At 35.7% G+C, this 13,749-nt stretch overlaps 1 protein-coding gene across 1 annotated transcript in view; it reads left to right on the forward strand.

The window, feature by feature from the left end:
• CDIN1 (CDAN1 interacting nuclease 1) overlaps positions 1–540 on the forward strand; it is a 224,746-nt gene extending 224,206 nt beyond the window's left edge. Inside the window, exon 16 of the transcript XR_012507614.1 lies at positions 119–540. The gene's annotated coding sequence lies outside the window, so the exon portion shown is untranslated. The remainder of the gene's footprint in view (positions 1–118) is intronic.
• Positions 541–13,749: the final 13,209 nt, after the last annotated feature.

Raw genomic sequence — 13,749 nt, forward strand, 5'->3', positions numbered from 1 at the left:
TCTTAGGTCATTTGGTAAAATTTCCCAAGTATGCATGCCCTTTAATGAGGCTAAAAGTGGACAACGTATTTTAAGCAATTGAAAGAATGAAGATCAAGTTTTGTTTTTTTTTTTTAAGGGTTACCAGGAAAAGACAAACGACGCTGACACTAGAAATAGAACCACAGAACAGAAGCTGAGTGCATGGCTTGAGGAAGTCAAGAGAAATTGGTTATAGTCGTCTTTCAAGATAATCTTTTATATCTGAAATGTGATGAAGCTAAATCTGATTCATTCATTTCATACTCATTGGTGATGTTAGCAACATGCATTTCAGGTAGAAAAATGGAAATAAAAATGTGCAAAAAAAGACATTTGAGCCTGTTTCCCTCTGTGGCAGTAATTTGAGTTCATTCTGTAATATCCGTTCAACAACTGTTTACTGTATGCCTAGTAAGGGTCAGGTACTATATCCTAAGACCTTTAAATTCTGAATTCCTGGCTTATTATCTTCAACTGTAATTGTGATATACAATAACCAATTATAGGAACATCTACCCTCATTCATTTCACGTTGTAAGATGCCTTTCAGGAAGGTCTGCAATTCTTGCAACTTTTTCTAAACCTCTTCAAGCTGTTATGGTCTTTTCTATTACCCATATAAATTTTTCTCAGTTTAAAATTTCCAAATGAGTTTGATTTAGTTATTATGGAAGTTAGATAAATTAGAATTACCCAATAGTTATTAGTTCTCCCCTCTTTATCAAAGAAAGAATAGTCATTAAATTAATAACTATATCCAATTTTCACTTCAGGAAAATAAATACTTGTGAATAAATCAATTAATTGATACTCCAGTGTCCTGCTATAAATTCTTCATTTATTCTATCAGATCAGCAAACATCGCTAGATGGCACTAATAATTATCATTCATCTCAAATGAACCCCAGTAGAATTAAGTGACTAAAGCCACAAGATTTTCTCTTAGTTGCAAGAAAGTAAAATAAGGAATTTTGGCAATCACACTGAATGAAATAACATAGCACAATCAAAGTCAACTTAATGCACATTCAGTGAATCCAGAGCTAGGCTGTTTAAGTGACAGTTCTGGCTTCGCCACTTATTAACCCTGTGACCGGGGGCAAATTGCAGACTTTCTCAATGTCTCATCTGTGAAGTGGGTATAATAGTTTACCTACCACTTAGAATTGTCTTGAAGAATAAGTTGTTTTATCTGTGCTAAGCACCCAATAAACAATTGGTAGCTATGTTTATTATGATGTCAAAACCCATTATTTTAAATGAATACACATAGAAGAGTTTGCAGCTATCTTTCGCTTACTAGGGGCATAAGACATAGCTTATACTTCTACACCATTACTTCATACAGTAACTTGGCTTTCCTGGGTAGATTAATCTCTTTTTGCTAAACGTTAGCCTCTTGGTTCATCTCACTGCTCACTAAGACCAAATACCTGCTTTCTCCCCCACTTAAAGAGCTCCCAGAATCCCTCTTCCCCCACAGAATATTGCCTGACTTGTAGGAGTAAGATGATAAATCTCTTCCCCTTTCAGTTTCAACAAGCTACTTACACAACACAAACACACAGCACACCAAAGCCTGTAAGTCAATGTTTACATTACATCCTAGCGAATGTTTTTATGCAGTGTGCACAGTTTAAAATGTAGGCGTCTGGCCAGGGCAGGAGTTTTGTCTATTTAACTTGTTTCCTGTGCTCGTGCTTGACCATAGTTGGGGGTGGCAGTAGTGCTTCTAGAATATTTTGTGCTGCCTATCACCCTAAAGTGAGGGCAGGGGAGAAGGAGACCAGAGATGTGTTTCATCCCTCACATCTCAAGACGCGAGCCTGACAACAGCCATCAGGCACACCCCAGGAGGAAGAGGACAGCTGTGTGAAGGATGTCTCCTTCAGTCTTCAAGCCACGGCACCCTTTAAAGGAACTGCCATCTGGATTAAAAGGACATCAGGTGTCATAAATGGGAAATGAAGCTGTAGCAGGTCCACCTCACAACTGTGTATGTGAAAAAAGCCTTCACCCAATCCCAGCCCTAAATTATATAAATTCTAGAACCTAGACCGAGCACTGTGCCTCGCCATACTCCAGGACAATTGTGAGTCTCTCCATCAGAACTGAATAGCCTGTAATGGTGTCTGCTGTTAAAAAAAAAAAAAAAAAAAAAAAAAAAGTTATATTATTTGAAACCTCAAAACCACATAAAATTCACCTTAAGGAAAGTACACAGAAGACATCATCTAAGACGATGGTTTTCAAGTTTGGCTACACATTAGAATCACCAAAATACTAAATACTAATGCTGGTTTCCACCCCAGAGGTTTGCTCTGGAACGTGGTCCAAGCATCAGGATTTAGAGCTCCCTTCGTGGTTCTGAAATGTAGTTGAGAAATGCGGGCCTGTACAGTAAACAGCCTGAGCACCAGTCAACAAAGGCAGTAAGGGAAGGGTGTGCACTCTGCCCTCAGCTTTTCCATGACTTGGCTCTAGAGGTGACCTGACAGTACAGTAAAACACTGGGTCCTGGCGCTGGTCCCTCAAGCCTATCTGCATATGTGTATGGAGCAGAGTTCTAGGTCTATTCTCAAAAGATATCAGATGATATTCTTCTTAAAGGATAGAAGTCCTTCCCTGAAATCACCTTCCTTACTCTCTCCTGTAACTTGTTGCCCCAATTCTTTTCCTTAAGGGGAGGCTAGTTAATTATTACTATGGCAATTTTTCTCTTTCCTAAGAAAGTTAGTTAAAAATAAAGCAGGCTTTACAGGCTATGACTACTTGTTTGAATTTGTTAGAAATAAAGGAGAGGAGGTAGGTAAATGCATTTTTTCATGTTTCACAACAAGGTGAAACTGCAAAGAAGTCAACAGGTCGAAAAGCATCTCGGGGGACTAACTGCCCACACTCACCTATCTGGTTCTCTAGGAGCTGGAACCTCACAAGAAGAGAAGGGATAATGGGTATAAAGGAAGAAAACTGAAGAATAACAAGGACAGTAGTAGGGAAAGCAAGGAACTAAAAGAAAGATGGAGTGGAGGATGGAGGAGGGTGAAAGCAAAGAGGTAAGTGGATGGCTTCGTCCCACAGGAAGTCCTCATTTCCTGGATTAATTGATGCCAGCAAAAGGCATCTCCTGGCTAATCCACTTAAAATGGAGCCATAATTTGATAGCAAATAGTTCCAAAAGATTTGCTTAGAACTTTCATGTTTAATGGAAGTAAAAATTATGAAAGCAAATTCATTGTATAAGTAACAAATATTTTATAATTCCATGTAGTACTTCTTAGAATCAAGAGGAGTGAATCAAGTATCGAGTTTTTTTATGGTAATTTTGCCAACAAAATGGTAAGAGCATAGCACACCCATCATTTCACATTTCACTTCAGTAGCACAATACCATCACCTGGAAAATAGTTGAAGTTTTTTCACTTGGTTTTTCCAAAGGTCTCCCTAAAGCCTTTGATGGTCACATTCTCTGTCTAGTACCCTCCTCCTTGATTTCTCTCTTTTAGTTGTTAACTGAACTCTATCAGATATGTTGAGTAGTGGCTTAAAATGTGATTTATGCTGTTCACCAGGATTACTTTCATCAATTTCATAAAATTTTACATCTTTTGAAAGACATGAAATTTTTCTTTGCAATTGATTTGTGTTATACTGTATCTGTATTATTGGCTTTTAATAATATTTGATAGTGAGAGACTGACCAGGGTGTTGACCCAGTGCGCCAGTATAAATGTTACGCTAACCCAGGAAAGATAGTTGGATGGGGATTAATCATATACGTGATTAGTTCAGTACCAGATATTTCTAGGTAACAGCCACTTTTCCCTAAACTGCCTGATAACTTCCGAACTTGGATAATCAGATAATGAGGCCCTCATGTATAAAAGCCACGTTTCAGGTACTCTTTGACATAAATCACAGTAACACTTTTTGGATCCATCTCCTAGAGTAATGGAAATAAAAACAAAAATAAACAAATGAGACCTAACTAAACTCAAAAAGCTTTTGGACAGCAAAAAAAAACCATAAACAAAATGAAAAGAAAATGTACAGAATGGGAGAAAATATTTGCAAATGATGTGACCAACAAGGGGTTAATTTCCAAAATATACAAACAGCTCACACAATATAAAAAAAAAATAAAAATAAAAAAATGGGCAGAAGACCTAAATAGACATTTCTCCAAAGAAGACACACAGGTGGCCAACAGGCACATGAAAAGATGCTCAATATCACTAATAATTATTAGAGAAATGAAAGTTAAAACTATCTTGAGGTATCACCTCATGCCAGTCAGAATGGCCATCATTAAAAAGTCTACAAATAATAATATATGTGTATATATATATGATGCATATGTATGTATAACTTAATCACTTTGCTGAACATCTGAAACTAACACAGCATTGTACATAAACTATACTTCAATAAAAAATAAAATATGTACTCAGTATTTTTAAAAAGCCAGGTTTCAGGGTGAATCCAGATATTTTACCTTCTTCTTTTTCTCCCATCCCAAGGAAGTTTACTGGCTACCCTGGGAGGCAAGACTCTCAAGTAAAATAAGAAATGGCATCTGTTATATTCTCCCACAGCTGAATGTTGGATAACTAGAAGTGTGTCATTTTATTAAAAAATTATCTAATAGATACCCCAAAATTAATTTCTAAAGGGCCACTGTTCCAAGGGCTGAAAAACTATACTCATGAATGAGTGTATATTACAGAAGTTATTAATAACCAGAGTCATAAATAGCTGGGTATAAAAGCAATTGCTGGCACCTGTGTGATTAAAGGACTTGAAATCCACAACTGATACGGTTCTTCATACTCAGTACAAGTTATCATACATGATTTAAGAGTGATACAATAAAGAATCATAAACACCATGGAAGGTGGACCAGAAAACATCCAAGAGAAGCCTGTTGTTTACATTGTTACCTATTCCTATTAAGAGGTATACATTATTTGCTGTAATAAAGGCATATGCCCTACGCGTTGTTTTCTGTAACACTTAACCAGAACAATCTTCTTAGGAAAAGGACAGAGAGGAGGAAAATGCATCTCAATGCCCTCCCCTCAACTGAACCCTCTCAATATTTTAACTTTGAAATCTGCACAGTTAAATGTACATATAGGGATAAGCATGGTGAACAATTAGTGTCCTGAGTTGGTTGCGTCAGAGCCCGATATTGGTTCTCAGAAGCTAAAGAAACTTCAAGTAACTTCGAATCAATTAACAATATAGGAAATGACATAGACTAAATCTAAAAATCTCAGACTAAATGTCAGATGTCAGCCAGGATTTGCAAAAGGAATCCCACCTGCTCAAAGCACCTCAGCTTAAAAAAACAAACAAACAAGCCAACTATAGCAATAAACTTACAATACAGGAAGCAGAGGAAAATATATATCAAAAATTCAATAGGCAGAGAAGTATTGATTATCAAAGTATTGTTTTAATGAAAGGAATAATAAACACTGAAGAAAACATAAGGAAGAGACGGAAATTTCTGGCAACTTTGTTTACATGTCTTTTCAGGTAGCAATCAAGCAAACAATTCTCTTTTACGCCAGTGGATTGCAATATTCCTTTCCATCATGGAATCCTAAATCAGGTTTCTAACCTCAAGAACCAGAAATAAGTGGCAATATGGTCAATTTGTGTAATCAGCCAATGCAGAGACCAGTCAACGCTGAAGGAAAATCATCCTGGGAAGCTTATTATGCCCAATTTAAAATAATAAGCCAAATGAACCATCGGACTAAGGAACAGAAAGCACTTTTTCTTGCTGCCAGTCTAAAGGGAACTGCTCTTGTTGTGCTAAGCAATTTGTCAGAAAAAGACAGAAAGAGCTCTCTAGAATTATTAGCACATTAACCAGACTTTTTATAGTTGGACACAAGGCAAGATTGGCCACAGTGAAATTCAAGAATTCTATTAGAAAAAGTGGTTAGTCACTAACCAGACTGACTCAAGATACTGAATAATGATTGCAACGAATCTACCCAGATGCCCTGAGGACCTGAATAGTATCTGAACTCCATTTTCTGAGGCATTTTATAAGTCATCAAGTGGAAATAAAGTTACATTATTTTTATTTTAAATCCAATATTATAAGCACTCTATAAAAGGCTTATTATTTAGTAATCTTCCTGATAAATCTTGGGGGAAAACATCACTTAAAGTAAAACCAGTAGAGAATAGTAAGAATAGAGACACAAAGATTTATGCTAATGCAAATGCTGGCCAGGAACACCCTGCTTCAGTGGTTCTTAAACACTTACCCTTAGAAGAACCATCTGGGAGGCTTCTTTAAAAATATAGATTCTCCTGCTTAAACTCTGAAGATTCTGATTCAATAGTTCTGTGCTGAGACCTATAAATCTATAATTCACCATCTTCTCTGGTAGATCTGGTTCATGTCAAAGTTTGAGCGATACTCCTCTTTAAATAGTAGTGACGGTAGGAGTCTCATTCAGTTATTCATACTTACGATATTAACTCTTTTCCATGGAAAATATAATGATATGTATTTTATTGACATGATGATAAAAAAAAATGGAGAAAAATAACTTTATCAAACAGATATGTGACCTCCAAAAAGGCAATTTCATGGAAAAATATTAAACAAGAATTGAATAAATGGGATATGTGCCAGATTTCTAACTGGAGGAATGTACCATTATAAAAATCTCTTGCACTATTGCCAGAGCCGTGAGAACGTGTGAGAGACACGTGGAGCAAAGCAGGTCCAGTAGACTTAGACATGTGAGGCAGACAACAAAAACTTACTGTTGAATGCCACTGAGATTTTGTTTGCTACAAAGTAATCGCTAATAATATACCCTTCCACTTAAAAAAGAATTTTCACACATCTTTTCAAATACATGACTGAGTTCACAAGGGAAATTCAAGGGGCCACAAAAGGAAAGCAAACTCAAGTGGTAGCTGTGAGCTGACCCTGTGCTGGATAAATCTCCAACTTCTGAAGAGTAATTTGTGACAAGCTAGGCTGAGAAAATATCTACCTATTGGCAGCAATATGACAAGGAATCTTATTTTTTCAAATAAATATGGAATATAGGGTTAAAATAAGAATGGGATAATAAATAGGCGATATGTCTTAATTCCAGAAGATACTAAAATATAAAGTGACAATAATTAAAATAGTGTGGTACTAGCCAAGAAAACACAGGTGTACTAAGCTAAATACAGTTGATGAGAAAACAAAAATTTTCATGGAGAATTTGTATCCATAATCCTATCCTTGCAAAGGCTTTATATTCATTCATAGTTCTATACATAAATATTAAATACATATACAAAATATATATTATACATAGAGTTTATAATGCATGATCTGGGCATCTTGAGAAAAGGTAATATAGTAAGTTGTTTTGTGTGAAGTATATTACTGGGTTAGTTGGAAAATGCAAATGCAAAACCTGTCTGGAAAAACACACCCTCAACCCAAGATGCAGAGGTTCCACAAATAAAGCCCAACTGACATGAGATCACAGTCCAAAATTACAAAATACAAAAAGAAGCAGCCTGCCATGACTGATAGACCAAGTTAGCAATCAGACAGCATAATTAAATCTCAAGAACTTCAGAAAAAAAAAAATCATCACCCTGAAACTTAAAAAAAAAAAGTATTTGAAGTTATTTTTAAATATAAAAGGAGGAATCAAAAAATAAGTTGAATGTATTTTCAAGGAATACCAGGCAGACATGGAAAGATAGAAAATAGAACTGAAGGGATTACTCAAAATAAAGGGAAGAGAAGTAAAGAGATGGAAGTATGAAAGAGATGTTAAGGAGAAACGTGGAGAATAAAATAAAAATTTCTGAAACTTGCCTAATGAGACAAATAGAGAACATATGAGAGGAACAGTATTTAAATGTTAGTACCCAGAGAATATTCTAGAATTGAAAAATTAAATTCAGGAATCACAATGAGTCCCAAGCAGTTAACCTAAAGGCACCTAGACATATTGTAGTGAATTGCAGAATACTAAAGTCAGATAAGTGATTTTAAAGAAAAATTTTTTTAAAAAAGGACATATCACCTTCATGGGAATACCTATTAGACTAATAGCACACTTCTCAATAATAACAATAAAAACCAGAAGAAAATTGTGAAATGTATTTATAAAGTCTTGGGAGTAAATAATTATCCACATAATAATCTGTAGCCAGCTAAACATTATTCAATAAATATAAAAAACAGAATTTATTATTAGCACAACCCCCCACTGGAAACTGAACATAGAGGAATGAGTGAGGTGCAAGATGAAAACAAGTAGTTACTATGTGGGTAATCCTAAATAAGCATCAGCCAGATATAAGAATAATATGATAATTAATTTGGGGGGAATAATAAAAAGGTAGAACTAAAATGCCAGGCATCAATAACTGGTAAAATAGGAAGAATTAAAATTTTATTAAATTTTCTGTCTAGGGTGAAGGTAAAGATACTGATTAATCTTAGAACTATTTAATTCATATATGCATGTTAACATTTTAAAGGTAAAGACCAAAAAGCTAGAGATAAACCTACTACCTCCAAATTAGTAGCAGGAAGAAACTGAATAAAGATTCCATTAACCCAATAGAAAGGTGGATAATATGATCAAAAGAATCATAAAAAATCAGAATAGGAAGACTTCTCTTCCAACCAAGATAAAGTAACAGGTACTGGGTTTACCCTCCTGACAGGAACAACCAAATAAACAAGAAAAAATCAAACAATGGTTCTTAAGTCACTGTATATCAGGCAGTGAAGGTCAGTGATCTCTGAGAAATGGGAAACAAATGATATGAATCCTACCACTGGCCCAATTATTGCCTTGAGAGCATTTCTAGGCCATAGTGCAGGGAGGTAGGACTCAGGTAGAGCCCAAAAGACTCCCTGAGTTAAAGAGATGTAGGTGAGAGTCTGAGGAGACTGAAGGAGCTAGCATTCACAGAACCAAGTATCATAGAAGTGAGAGTTGTGCTGACAGAGAACTCTGGAGATCAGCAGAGGGCATGCCCCTAAGTTTAGATAGATAGATACAAAGAGAGCACATATTAATCTATACATACATTTGTATGTATATGTAATACAACAAATAATATATAATATGGATACATATGTAGAAATTTATCAGGATGTACACTTAAGCTTGATGCTTTTCCCTGTAGATATGTTATCCCTCAATTTAAAAGTATATCAAAAGTCATAAATTTGAAAATTAAAGAAATTGAATTAGCTATTTAAAACTTACTTACATAGAAAAACAAATTCAGACAAAGTTCTACCAAAGACATAATCCCATTCCTACCCAAAATAGAAAAAGAGAAAAAGCATCCCAACTTGTTTGATAAATCTAATATCATTTTAGTACCAAAAGTAGGTGAGAAGAGTATGATAAGGAAATTTACAAGTCTGCCTCACTGATTAGCGTAGATGGAAAAATCTAAATAAAATTGTAGCATACTAAATGCAAGGGAGAAAAAGGACACTATGAACTACTTGGGTCGTAAGCATGATTTAACATTTGAAAATCTATTAATATATTTCACTAAACTAACAGAATAGAGTTTCAGAAATCTGCCTAGAAATCCTCTTAAGTCTTTGGCTAAATACCAATCTGTTCATGCTTATAGGATTTGAATTCTCAAGGCTAGGTAAAGAACAACCTAAGAATACCAGAAGGCTATAAATGGAACAATTCCCAGAAATCTCAAAGGATTAAAAGACAATTGAATTCTGAACAATCAGAATGGAGAGACTTTTGAACACCCAGGACATTCATTAGAAACTTCAGAAGGATCATTTCTTAGCAGTAGGGTTAAATTAGCCCTAAAGTAAGGGTACTCTAGAGCTACCCTAACAAAGCTTAAAAACAAGACTCAAGAGGGTCAAGCTGGTCTACAAATAACTACTTGCCAAAATAAACTCATCATTCTTTAAAGAAAAACAACATCATCCAGATGTTCAACAGTATAATATTTACAATATTTAGAATCCAATAATTTTTAAAAAACCTAGACATGCAAAAAAGTAGAAAATATGTCACAAAACAAGGAGATCATGAATTCAGTAAAAAAAAAAAAAAAAAAAAACAACCCAGATGTACAGAGAAGAAGGAATTAGCTCAATGGCTTAAAAACAGCTATTCTACATGTGATCAAGGATTTGAAAGAAAACATGAACACAATAAGAGGATACAATGTTTTTTAAATAGGTAGAAACTTCTAAAGCTGAAAAATGAAAGAACTGAAATGAAAAACTCACTTAATGAACTTATTAGCAGATTACACACTAGAAGAAAGCATCAGTAAACTTCAGAGATAGACCTTATCCAAACTAAAGCCCAGAGGAAAATTTGATTAAAAAAATTAAACAGTTCTTCAATAACCTGTGGTACAATTTAAAGTTCTAACACAGAGATTATTGAAGATCTTGAAGAAGAGAAAGTGGAGAAGCAGAAATATTTGACTGAAAAATTCCCAATTTTGATGAAAGCTGTAAACTCAGAGATCCAAAATGCTCAATAAATCCAAGGCAAGATAAACACATAAAAATATTACACCAAGGCATATTATGAGGTTGAACTGAAATCTGCTTCACATTAGTGATTGTTTATGTGTTCCTGCTCTAGACTTAAAATTAGGGCCAGATGTCCACAAAAAAAAATCTCATGCACAAATGCTCACAGCAACTTTATTCTTTTTAGCTCCAAACTGAAAACACTCAAATTTCCCTCAACAGTTAAATGGATAAACAAATCATGGTATATCTATACAATGAATACTACTCAGCAATAAAAAGAAACAAGCTACCCATATAACCTGGGTAAATCTCAGAAACATTTTGCTAAGCAAAGAAACCAGAAATGAAAGAGTGGATTCAGTATGATTCCATTTATATGAAAATCTAAAAGAAATGTAGGTATTGCCTAATAGTATACTGAAGGTAATATTCTGAAATAGTCTGCTTTTTTCTCTTGTTTTTCTAAGTTTATGATCTCTTCCCTGGCTGGCCTAAGGAAACCTCTGGTAGGGAATAAGGGAAGAAGTCAGATGATTGTACAAGAGAATTTGGATTATTACAAAAGGACCCAAAATGTTCAGATTCTGACATTTCAAATGAAATTTTGTATCAATAAAATATCGTATCAAAATATCAGCATAATTGTCTTACAATGGTTTATAAACTAGCCATTGTCTTGATAAAGGAATGTCTAAATTATTCTTTCTTCTCCCATAAGATTTTAGGACCAGGTCAATAGGATCTGCTCAAGTTGTTCTCTGAGTTTCTCCTAGAGGGTTCTGCCTGCTCTTGCTGGTAGAAGGAAGATAAGACACAAGGAAAGGGGGCAACCTACTCCTAAGACCCAGAGTATTATGAAAAGATGAGGAAGAGGTCGAGAAGTGGGGAGCTGGAGAAGGAAGATACCTCAGTGTTCACTTTCTCTGCACTTCACCCCCCAACTTGGAGATGACTCCTTTGGAGAAAGGTGTCTTCAGGTATACACTACAGATAAATTGAGGAAAATACCAAGAGGAGAGTGGTCCTAAGCTAACATGGGATAACTAAGAGGGCAGAATGCTGTGGTTAGGCAGCCAGATTGTTTGGATTGTGGTCCTGAGCCTCCCTCAGTTCCAGAGTGGAGTGGATACAATGAGCCTTCCTAGGGTACGGTCTGGAAAAGATGATGTGACTGCATAACAAAGGCCGCCCATCTGACCCAGGGGCTAGCTAGACACAGCGCCTGGCAGTGCCTGAGATGGGTCAGCAAGAGCTGACAGAAGGCCACGCAGGCCAGAAACTACTGCTGGATCCAGGTGGGTTACAGACTCCAGACTACGTGTTACACTGGCTGCAGACTCCAGCCACAAAAGCCAGCAAGGTGAGAGCAGCCTAGAGGGACAAGGGACATTACTCCTAAAATCGATGGAATCAAAGGTTCTCTCTTCCCCTTCTACACAAATTCAGGAATGTCTCTTCCCCAAAACTGAGATGCCATCTTGGAAAGGAAGTTGACAGAAGAGTGGGAGACTGAAATTTCTGAGTATTCGGAGTATTTTCTCTAGAGATGAAGAGCTATCTAAGGGTACTTTAAAATTAATGGATCAGATCAAAAAATAAACCAGAGTATGCTTCAGATTAGTGTGAAGGGAGCAAAACTAAGGACACAGTATTTTCCCTGCCCATCTGAATTTTATTCTGTTCTACTATGAGGGTAAATCTGGAAACGATCATTTGGAAAGAGTAGGCAATAAAAGTTTGGGAAATCATGCAGACTTGATAGAGTAAACAAGAACTTTAATCAAAATTATAATGCCAGAACTAGGAGGTACCTCTTAAATTTTGGAAAAATTCAGTTTGGGGATAAATAAGAGGAAATAGTAATTTTATATGAATCATTACCCTAAGTTATGACAAAGGCTGAAAATATAATAGTTTGAAGAGAAATTTAGATAACTTAGCATATTCAATAAAGCCAAAATACATTAATTAAAAAAAAAAAACTAAGGACTTTGGGAGGTATGCTTTTCAAATAAGCATAATTTATTACTATTTCAGAGATTAACTTCAACCTGGGTTGGTCTTTGATATGATCAAGAGTAGACCCAGAACCACTACCTAATAGTGGCTTTCATGTTTAGTACATCAATCTATATTATAGTATAATATGATATATCAATAAACACAACATAGAAGAAAGTTTGAAAAGGTTGCTTGGAAGACATAATTTTGGAACAATCTTGAAAGAAATAAAGCAAATAGGTGCACAGAGAGAGAAGATCTGAAAGGCAGATATTTGTGAGATGTGAATGAGGGAAAAGTAGAAGATTAACAACAAAAATAGTGATGAGAAGAGATAGTTGTTAAAGGATACTGATTGCAAACTAGTAAGAGCAAAAAATTTGATGCAGTGCTATACCCTGGTCCAAGCTGTCTCCATATAGCAATTCATTTCAGCCTCCCCAAAGGCCTTTCAAGAAGCTACTGGTATTATCAGCAACACTGTTCTGTAGATAAGGAAACTGAAGCATAGGGAGCTTATAAAACTTGCTCAAGTTCATGCATGAGGGCCAGGATTCCAATGCAGGCTCACCAGCTCCTGAATTCACGTTCTTAACTTCTACACTATTCTCAATTCTACAAACTGAAAAGAATTTGGATTTTTAGACAAGGATGAATTTAGATTTGGAGACAGTAAGGACTCACTATAAATTTTGACAACTTTACACCGAAATGTGAGGGTAATTTTATTTTATTTTTCTGTTTGGAGAAATAAGCACCCCAAATCCACTCTGACCCCCTAAATTAATGAAGAAGCACTTCAGTTTTAGAAATTTATATAACAGATAAAGCACACATGTGCATGAAGACATATGTACAAGCATATTTGTTGCTGTGTTGGTGTTTACAAAAGACAGGAAATCAATCTAAATGTTTAGCAATAGGAGACAAATTAAACTACGTTTCATCCACGCAGTGATTACCTTTTTCAAAAGAAAGGGAGAGATCGGTAGGTACTGATATGTGGCGTGAACCCCGCCATATATTGTTAACTGTAAAAAGCAAGGAACGGGAGAGTGAAGGGCAGGATTCTTCCGGTTGCTTTTCCTGATCCACTCCCCACAATTCCCTGCTCTGCTGTTTGTCCTGGGAGACCAAACTCCTTGGAATACGTCACTGGGCTCCTAAGTCCTCTGGCTGCTGGT

Source organism: Camelus bactrianus, chromosome 6, assembly GCF_048773025.1.
Source record: "Camelus bactrianus isolate YW-2024 breed Bactrian camel chromosome 6, ASM4877302v1, whole genome shotgun sequence".
Classification (NCBI taxonomy): domain Eukaryota; kingdom Metazoa; phylum Chordata; class Mammalia; order Artiodactyla; family Camelidae; genus Camelus; species Camelus bactrianus.